Source organism: Lepus europaeus, chromosome 7 (genome assembly GCF_033115175.1).
Source record: "Lepus europaeus isolate LE1 chromosome 7, mLepTim1.pri, whole genome shotgun sequence".
Taxonomy (NCBI): domain Eukaryota; kingdom Metazoa; phylum Chordata; class Mammalia; order Lagomorpha; family Leporidae; genus Lepus; species Lepus europaeus.
Window position 1 is genome coordinate 117544994 of NC_084833.1, and position 10689 is coordinate 117555682.

The 10689-nt window shown below is 39.1% G+C and overlaps 1 long non-coding RNA gene across 2 annotated transcripts in view; it reads right to left on the reverse strand.

Moving 5' to 3' along the window:
* Positions 1-10486, reverse strand: part of LOC133764780 (uncharacterized) — a 47718-nt gene extending 37232 nt beyond the window's left edge. For both annotated transcript variants that reach the window (XR_009866469.1, XR_009866468.1), the window contains exon 1: positions 10307-10486. This is a non-coding gene — a long non-coding RNA (uncharacterized LOC133764780). The remainder of the gene's footprint in view (positions 1-10306) is intronic.
* Between the last annotated feature and the right edge of the window lie 203 nt (positions 10487-10689).

Consider the following 10689-nt stretch of genomic DNA (forward strand, 5'->3'; position numbering starts at 1 on the left):
ATTGTGTTATCAACAGATAGAACAGATATTTTATTGAATTTTCACAAGAGTGTTGGCACTTGAAGTAAAGATTTCTCCCAACAGAGATATAATCAATGTACATGATGAGTCTCTGGGGTTGTAGGGGGATCAGAGGAGGGTGATGAGTAGGATGACCATAAGGGTTGCTCTCATAAAGCAAGAAAGAACCTTTAAAATTTGGGCCACCTTAAATTCCTAAATTCTTCATCCACATAGATAAAGGAGCTGATGCCAGGATAGTAAGAAAAGAGAACTTAAAATATGCTATGTAAAAGGTTCCCAGAAAATGGGGAATAGCATCTTGAGGCATAAAAATTGCAATAATAAATATTCATAAATAATTGCAATAATATTTCATTCCTGAAAAAATGCTCAAAGGAAGTAAGGTGCAAACGTAAAAGGAAGCATGAGAGAATTCCTCTGTGGTGATGGATGAGTTCTGTATCTTGAATGTAATAGTGATTACATGATTCCTTCCACGGGTTAAAAATGCATACACAAACACACACAGATAACTTGGTGAAATCTACATAAGATCTCTGTAATCCAGTTAACAACAATGCGTCAATGTCCATTTCTTCATTTTAATATCGCACTATCCTTGTAATAGCATGTCACTGGGGGTGGGGGTGTTGAATGATGAAGAAGATCCTATGTATTCTATTTTTCAACCTCTTGTAAACCCATAATTATTATAAAATCAAAATTTATTAACACCACAGACAAGGGCTGTTCATTTCCCTTGAGTAAATTCCTAGTAGTGCAATGGCTGGATCATACGGTAGGTTGATATTCAGATTTCTGAGGTATTTCCATAGTGTTTTCCTAGTGGCTTTACCAGTTTACACTCCCATCAACAGTAGATTATGGTACCATTTTCCCCACATTCTCACCAGCATTTGTTGTTTTTTTGTAGATTTCTGTATGAAAGCCATTCTAACTGAGGTGAGATGAAATCTCATTGTGGTTTTGATTTGCATTTCCCCGACAGCTAGTGATCCTGAGCATTTTTTCATGTGTCTGTTGGCCATTTGGATTTCTTCATTCTTAAAATGTCTGTTTAAGTCATTTGCCCATTTAATAATTGGGTAGTTTATTTTGCTGTTGTTAAATTTTTTATCTCTTTATATATTCTGATTATTAATCCTTTATTAGTTGTATAGTTTGCAAATAATTTCTTCCATTCTGTTGGTTGCCTCTTCATTTTGTTGAGTGTTCCATTTGCAGTACAGAAGCTTTCCAATTTTGTAATGCCATTTGCCAATTTTGGCTTTGATCACCTGTGCCTCTGAGATCTTTCTTAAGAACTCTTTGCCTATTCCAATGTCTTGCAGATTTTCCCCTATGTTCCCTAATAATTTGATGGCATCAGGTTGTGGATTTAAGTCTTTAATCCATTTTGAGTGTAATTTTGTGTAGAGTGTAAGGTAGGGGTCTCGAATCATACTTCTGCATGTGGAAATCCAATTTTCCCAGCACCATTTGTTGAAGAGACTGTCCTTGCTCCAGGGATTGATTTTAGCTCCTTTGTCAAAGATAAGTTGGCTATAGATGCTTGGATTGATTTCTGGTGCTTCTATATGTTCCATTGGTCTAACCATCTATTTTTGTACCTATACCAGGCTGTTTGATTATAACTGCCCTGCTGTATGTTTTGAAATATGGTATTGTGATGCCTCTGGCTTTGTTTTTATTGTATAAGATTACTTTAGATATTTGGGGTCTCCTGTGTTTCCATATGAATTTCAGCATCATTTTTTCTAAATCTGAGAAGAATGTCCTTGATATTTTTATTGGTATTGCACTGAATCTGTAAATTCCTTGCAGTAGTATGGAAATATTGATAATATTGGTTGTTCCAATCTAAGAACATGAAAGATCTTTCCATATTTTTGTTTCTTCTTCTATTTCTTTTTTTAATGTTTTATAATCCTCATCACAGAGAACTTTGAAATCCTTGTTAAATTTATTCCACAGGATTTGATTTTTTTTAGCTATCGTAAATGCGAGTGATGTTAGAAGTACTTTCTCATCTGTGGCATTGTCTGTGTATACAAAGGCTGTTGATTTTTTTGTGTCGGTTTTATATCTTGATACTTTACCAAATTCTTCTTCAATAGTCTCTTAGTAGATTCTTTTGGATTCCCCTATATATAAAACAATGTCATCTGCAAATAGGGATAATTTGACTTACTCATTCCCAATTTGTATCCCTTGATTTCTTTTTTTTTTCCTTATGACTCTGGCTAAAACTTTGAGGACTGCATTGAATAGTCATTGTGAGAGGGCATCTTTGTATGGTTCCAGATCACAATGGGAATGCTTCCAACTTTTCCCCATTCAGTTGAATGCAGGCCATGGCTTTGTCATAAACTGCCTTGATTGTATTTAGGTATGTTTCTTCTATACCCAATGTACTTAGAGTTTTCATCATGAAAGGGCATTGTATTTTATCAAATGCTTTCTCTGCATCAATTGAGATAATCATATGGTTTTTGTTCTTCAATGTATTAATTTGATGTATCACATGGGTTGATTGATTTGCAAGTACTGAACCATCCCAGCATACCAAGGATGAATTCCACTTGGTCCAGGTGAATGATTTTTCTGATGCTTTTGGATTCGATTGGCTAATATTTTGTTGAGGATTTTTGCATCTATGTTCATCAAGGAAATTGGTCTATAGATCTCTTTCTATTGTGTCTTTTTCAGGTTTAGGAATTAAGGTGATGCTTGCTTCATAGAGAGAATATGGGAAGATCATCTCCCTTTCAATTGTGTTGAATAGCTTGAGTGAATTGGAGTTAGTTATTGTTTAAATCTCTGGTAGAATTCAGCATTAAAGCCATGCAGTCCTGGGCTTTTTGTTGTTGTTCTTGAGAGGGCCTTTTTTACTAATTCAATTTTGTCTTGGTTATTGGTCTGTTTAGGTTTTCTATGTCTTGCATCTTCATGCCTCAATTTATGCAGGTTGTATGTGTACAGGAATCTATCCATTGCTTCTAGGTTTCCTTATTTGTTGCCATATGGCTTTTTGTAGTAATTTCTGGTAATTCATTTTTCTGCGGTGTCCTTACATTTCCTCTTTCATCTGTAATTTTATTAATTTGGGCCTTCTACTTCCTTTTTTTGGTGAGTAGGGCCAATGGTGTGTCAATTGTGTTTATTTTTCAACAAACCAGCTCTTCATTTTGCTGATCTTCTGTACTGTTTTTGTTTCAATTTTGTTTATTCATCTCTGATTTTAATTATTTCTTTTTCCCTACTGCCTTTTGGTTTGGTTTGCTATTCTTTTTCTAGGTCCCTGAGATGCAGTGATAGCTGATTGGTTTGGTGTTTTTCCAATTTCTTGATGTAGGTTCCAATTGCTATTAACTTTCCTCGTAACACTGCTTTTGCTGTATCCCATAAATTTTGATATGTTGCATTGGCATCTTCATTTGTTTCTAAAATTTTTTTTATTTCTCTTTTGAATCCTTCAGTGACCCACTGTTCATTCAGGAGCATGTTGTTCAGTCTCTATGTGTTTGCCTATGTTCTAGAGATTCCTGATTAGTTAATTTCCAATTTCATTCCATTGTAGTCAGAGATGCATGGTACAATTTTGATTTTTTTTCTTACTTTTCTTTTTTTTTCCAACAGGCAGAGTTAGAGAGAGAGAGAGAGAGAAAGGTCTTCCTTCCATTGGTTTACGTCCCAAATGGCCACTACAGCCAGTGCACTGCAGCCGGCGCACCACGCCCATCTGAAGCCAGGAGCCAGGTGCTTCTCCTGGTCTCCCATGCAGGTACAGGGCCCAAGGGCCTGGGCCATTCTCCACTGCCTTCCCGGGCCACAGCAGAGAGCTGGACTGGAAGAGGAACAACCATGACAGAATCCGGCGCCTCAACAGGGACTAGAACCCTGGGTACCGGCGCCACTGAGTCTTGCTTTATGGCCTAGCATATGATCAATCCTAAAGAAAGTTGCATGCACTGGGGAGAAGAATGAATATTCTGCAGCTATAGGATAGAAAGTTCTGTAGATATCTGTTAGGTCCATTTGGTCTGTAGTGTTGATTAACTCTGTTGGTTCTTGGCTTATTTTCTGTCTGATTGATCTGTCCATTAATGAAGGTGGATATTGAATTCCCCTATTACTACTTATTTGAGTCTGTATCTCCCTTTAGATCCATTAACATTTCTTTTAAATAATCAGATACCCTATAATTAGGTGCATATACATTTATAGTAGTCACTTCTTCCTGTTGAATTGATCCCTCAATCATTACATAGTGCCCCTCTTTATCCCTTTTAATGTTTTTGTGTTAAAGTCTATTTTATCTGAGATTAGGATGGCTACACAAGCTCTTTTTTTGTTTCTGTTAGCATGGAATATCTTTTTCAGTCTGTGAGTATCTTTGTTGATGAGATGTGTTTCTTGTAGGCACCAAATAGATTTTTTTAATCCATTTAGCTAGTCTGTGTCTTTTTTTTTTTTTTTTTGACAGGCAGAGTGGATAGTGAGAGAGAGAGAGACAGAGGGAAAGGTCTTCCTTTTTGCTGTTGGTTCATACTCCAATGGCCGCTGCAGCCGGCACATCGCGCTGATCTGAAGCCAGGAGCCAGGTGCTTCTCCTGGTCTCCCATGCGGGTGCAGGGCCCAAGCACTTGGGCCATCCTCCACTGCCTTCCTGGGCCATAGCAGAGAGCTGGCCTGGAAGAGCGGCAACTGGGATAGAATCTGGTGCCCCAACCGGGACTAGAACCTGGTGTGCCGGCGCTGCAAGGCGGAGGATTAGCCTGTTAAGCCACAGTGCCAGCCAAACACAAATCAAATGCCTTCCTTTTTTTTGTCTGTGTCTTTTAACTGGAGAATTGAGACCACTTACATTCAAGGTAACTATTGATAAGTAATGCCTTTGCCCTGCCATTTTTTAACACATATTCCTATTTTTTACTTTAGATTTCCTTTGTACTTTTACTGGGAGATTTTCTGCCTTCACCTTTCATAGTGATATAGTGATGACCATGTTTCTGTGTTTCTGTGTGTAGCATATCCTTAAACATCTTTTGTAATGCTGGACAGGTGGTGACAAATTCTTTCAATTTCTGTTTGTTATGGAAGGTCTTTATTTCACCTTCATTCATAAATAAGAGCTTTGCAAGGTACAATATTCTGGGTTGACAGTTTTATCTCTTTAAACTTGGACTATATCTTGCCATTCTCTCCTGGCCCGTAGGGTTTCTTATGTGAAGTCTGCTGTGAGTCTAATTGGAGATCCTCTGAAAGTAATTTGGCATTTCTCTCATGCACATTTTAGAATCTTTTCTTTATGTTTTACAGTAAAGAGTTTCACAAGATGTGTCATGGTAGATATCTTTTCCTTCATATCTATCAAGAGCTCTATGTGCTTCTGGCACTTGGATGTCCTTTTCTTTCTCCAAATTAAGGAAGTTTCTGTAATTATTTCACTTAAAGGCCTTGTAATTGATTCTTTCTTTCTGTGTCTTCAGAAACTCCTAAGGCCTGTATGTTGGGTCATTTGATAGCATCCCATAGATCTCCAACAGTGTTTTTTAATTTTCTAATTTCTTTTTCTTGTTTTTGGTGGCAGTAAAATTTCCAGATATTTGTCTTCTAGCTTGGGTATCCTTTCTTCTGCCTCACCAACTCTGCAACTTTCCGCTGTATTTTTTTTATTTATCTATCGAATTCTTTATTTCTAGTATTTCATTTTGATTTCTTTGAAGTCTCAATTTCATAGAAAATATTCATTTATGAATATATATAGTTTGGTCTGGTTTGTGAATTGGCTTCTGATTGCTTCTGAGTAATCCAATGATTAGTTTTTTGAATTCCATTTCTGGTATTTCCTCAATCTCTTTATCTTCATATTCTAGTATTGAAATGTTGTAGTGTTCCTTTGGGAAGCTAATGGTGTCTTCCTTATTCCTACTTCTTGAATTTTTGCCTTTATTTTTTGGCATTTGTAGAATTTGTTTTGTTGTTGTTGTTGTTGTTGTTTTATGGCTTTTTGTCTTTGACCTGTGTCTGTGTCTGAGATTTAGTGGGACATCTACACTTTCAGTGACTACCAAGAGATATCTGCTGAGTGTGGACAGGGTTCTCTGTTATAGGCAACTGAGGAGCTTGGAGAGTGTGGAGAAGCATTCTGTGGTTTCCTGAAACCTAGTCATGCTCTGCCTCTCCTTATTCAGTCACTGTTTTCTCAAACTCAGATCCGAGGGCTTTCAGATCTCGGTGCCACTGGGGCCTCTCCACTCTGCTAGCCAGTCCTGTCTATAAGGAAACTAAGGTGTTCCCAGAGCTACTGGCTGTGTGTGTTCCTCCCAACCAGATTTGGCATTGATAGGGAAGACAGGTTTTTCTCTCTGGTAAGATCTCTGGTTTGCAGGTATGCATAGTACCCACCCACTGTAGCCCCACTCATTTCTTAATTATGCCGGGTGGGTAGGAGGCTCCTGCAGGCACCACTTCCCTCTGTAGGGGCACTCCCCTGGCCCTCCCATTGCAGGGCAACTGTCCTACTGCAACTGGCCCAGTGGAGGCCCTCCTCCTCTGAATTTCTATGGCCCTGGCCGTCTGGGTGGAGGGTGACCCCAGCTATTGCTTGGTGCACGCACAGGAGCTGGCGTGGCTGCCACCTGCCTGTGTCCAAAAATGGCGTCAGCTCTTCCTCCACTGGCCACAGGTCTCCACTCCATCGAGGAGGGGAGGAGGGAGCATTTGTAGCACTGATTCAAAATGGCACCTGCCACTCTCCTTGCAGGGTTGTGGGTTTTGTTTTGGAGAGATTGGTTTGAATCAGCCATCCCCCTCCACTTCCACTAGGAGCCCAGGCAACCACCAGCGACTACCAGCTTCCCTGGCTCTAGTCCAGGCCCTGCCATGCTCTCTCTGGCTCTATCCCTACGGATTGGTGCAGTCCAACCTCCTCCTGCTGTCTCAATAATGCTGCCAGCTCAGGCTGTCTATGGCTGCTGCTCTCCGTGTGCACATTAGCACTCATCACACAGTTTCAAGCCATTTCCCCTCCTCCCATGGGGCTTCCCAGGCAGTTTCCTCTTCTCTTCTCCACTGCACATATACCTCCTACCCTATTCTCCATACTTTTTATTCCTAGCCCTGAGTAGCATGCTGCTCCCTCCCGAATCTGCTATTTTCCCTCTCTATAGCCAATATTTAACTTTGATCTGTTGACCTAGATGGCAACAGGAGCTTCTTTGTGGTGGTGTCAAGATGTTGTTTGCCAGTTTCTTAGTGCCACATCCTCATCCTAATCAGACCTCCAAATCTTTACCAACTGAACATGCCAGTTGAGTAAAACCGAGTATAATTTTTCAATTTCTTTTTCTAGCCACCATCCACTCCAGTTAAATTGCTACCATAAACTCTTCGTGAGTCCCAAGTGGACTGAGAGTGTTTGAAGGAAACATCTAGTAGTAGATCAGAGACCCAGACTGAACAAGACATAGAGACCTATCAGAGATAAATGAAGTCTTCCTAAACTCATCCTAATTTTTAGGCCATCTTCTGCTGCTTTCCTGGGTGCATTAGCAGGGAGTTGGATCAGAAATGGAGCATCCAGGATGTGAACCGGTACAGGAAGCCAGCATTGCAGGCAGCCCCTTAACCAGCCATGCCAAAACACTGGCCCTGTTTTATGTAGTTAACAAATATTTATTCAAAAATCTCCCCCACATAGACCAGAAACTTGGTGTAAAAGTGATTCCTGGCTATCCGATACCTAGAGGATAAATTCCACATCATTGAGCTTTTCACACAGGCTCTTTCATAACCTTTGCTCAGTCTGACTTTCCAGACTTATTTCCAAAAACTCTCTTCACCATCATTTTCCCTGATTAGCCTCTACCCAAGCTATGATGCATTCCACGTTCACCAACATAGACGCAATTGCAATGTACAAGTATTGAACCATCCTTTGTGCACACTACTAAGTTTGGAATGTTCTCTCTTCCCTTCCAGCAATGCTCCCTGCCCCAACAAACACACACAGACACATGCACACACATACACACATATTTTGGCACAAAAACTGCATACATCTTTTCAGACGTAGCACAATACATCTTCCTTTCACACACTTTGAAACTCCCTAACTCTTGTGGTCTTTCAAAATGGCCAGAATTTCTTCCCAGCTGCTCCTGTATCCCCCATTCTTGATCTCCAGTGGTGTCATCAAACCTTTTCACCAGTACAATGCAGTAGAAGTGGCATTGTGTGACTGCTGAGCCTAGCTCAAAAGAGACCTCGCCATCTTTGTTTTCAATCTCTTGCAAAGCTGCTGCCACCATATTAAAAACCTTGGCTAATCTGCTGGAAAGGCTCCAAGGATAAGCAAGATGTCCAGCTGAGAATCCCACCTAAATGCCAAGTATAGTTCTTAGACTGTCTGGCCCCAGCTGAATCATCATGATTAATCCCAGGAATCACCAAGAGAAAGTTTGTGGTTGAGCTCAGACCACAAAGGAAAATTGTGAACAAATAAATACATATTGTTTGAACCCATTTAGTTTTGTAATGGTTTGTTATATGGCAGTAGGTAACTGGCACAACCTGAACCCACTTTCAGTCTCATTATGAATTCTGAAAGACCACACCACTGCCTGCTTCCATTATAAGAATCACCTTTTACCATGACACAGTTATGGATCTCTCTTCCTTACCATTACCAGACTCTTGGGGTTCCTGGAAGGAGAAATATCCCCAGGACCTCACATAAGGCCTGAACACATAGTAGGCATCAAAGAGCTGCAAAAACAATAAAAAGCTAAAGGACTGGTCTTAATCAAGTGGATTCTATTCAAGTGTCTTCATCAAATCATGGGCAGAGAGACCTTTGACTTCCCATACTGAGAATGGTGAACCTCATGCCCCAGTGCTGTGGCTCACATGAGGTTAAACTTAGCAACAGTAATAGATTGGACCTTTTCAGAATGCTAAGATTAAATAGCCTCAGAAGAGCAGTATTTTACTAGCTCTGCCAATCTAATAGCCTAGGGAACTCTTTGCTTGCAAATAACAGAATGTAATTCCAAGCAAAATCCTGTAAGACTTGGCTTGGAGTCAAAATGCATTATAAAAATAAAAACATTTGTTTTATCCAATTCCTCTCTAGAGTTTTGTCTAGGATTATCTAGAACAAGTCAAATTATTCACTGTAGCCTGTAGTTTCTTGTATATAATTGGTAATAAGGCCAGATAAATACAGAATGATCTAATTAATCATTTTGGGATTATAATTGTTCCAGCTTAGAATCTGAGCTCTGCATTTATTTTAGCTAGATGACTTCAATTGTAGAATAATTAAATAATCCATTTCTAACCATGAATGTAAATTAATTTTTCATATTTAAGTAAGTTGTATTGGCACATTTAGCACTGTTTTCATAATATATATCACAATTAATACCACATATCATCTTTAAAATAATTATTATTAAGAAACTGGAAGGTAAAAACAGAATGCTTAAGAGGCTCAGAGGAAGGAATCTTCAATGCATGGTTTGTTTGCCCTTGGCTTATTCTTTATCAATTTGCATCTTAAATATTTGCCCCTAGTTTCTTTATTGCTAACTCTTGTCATTGAAAAATGATTTTTTTAAAAAATCAGAATAGTATTTGCTGTAAATAAAACAAATCACAGCATTTACAAATGATGTTAAGTTTAATCAGTATCAACATCAGTCTGATTTCAAAAAAAACAAACAAAAAAAACTATTTCAGAATAGCTCCTCTGGCTGGACTGGAACATTTTGTCTTTATGATTCATTTTACTTCATGCTATGGAACAGCAGATCCATTGGTTCAAAGGCTGAAAATCCTTACTAAGTTGCTGCAGTATTGGCAAAATGCAAACCTAACTCCTCATTAGTGAGCCCGTATTTATTTGCAAAGAAATTTAATCCATATGATTTTTACTCATTGGCACTTATGGTAATACAAGCAAATCGTGTTTCATAAGTGCTACTTGATTTCCAAGAAGGCTTTTGAACCATCTTTTGAGGTGGTCTGTTTTTCTTAGGACAAGAAGATTTATTTTTACTGGTTGGAAAAGAAGAACTGGCTCAGATTTGTGTAAAAACATGGACCCTCATGATGGTAGAGAATGAAAAACAGACTTTCTTGGGCCCAGTTACAGGGTAAGTATTCAGAGTTGTCTTAGAAAGATAGACTGGCTCAAAGGGTATATAGATGAGTAAAGAATATCCCTCTTGAAAGCAAAGGTCAACAATAATAAAAAAAAAAAAAATTGACTTACCTTCCCTCTACTGCTGTTAAGAAGTCCTAGGTAGATAACTGGTCACGACATTGGGGACACAAATCAAGATTTTGTTAAATAAATGCTTGTTGATTTCATAATATTCAAGTAGGTGGAGGAGCTAGTGAATGAATCCATCTTGTGTTCTTTGTTAAACGGGGTCAGAGTAGCCTCCACCTAATCTGGCCGGTCCTCAAGCTTCATACTGGAGTAATGAATCATCTGCAAAGCTAACTCAGGGAGCACTTTGGCTCTGAATCCTACAAACCCTTGGAACTCTCCAACCGCGAGGTGAGACTGGTGAGATTCAGAACTGCTGACTTGGAATTGAGAGTCATGGTTGAGTGCCAACCAACTGACATAAATCATGGAAGCACTTGATT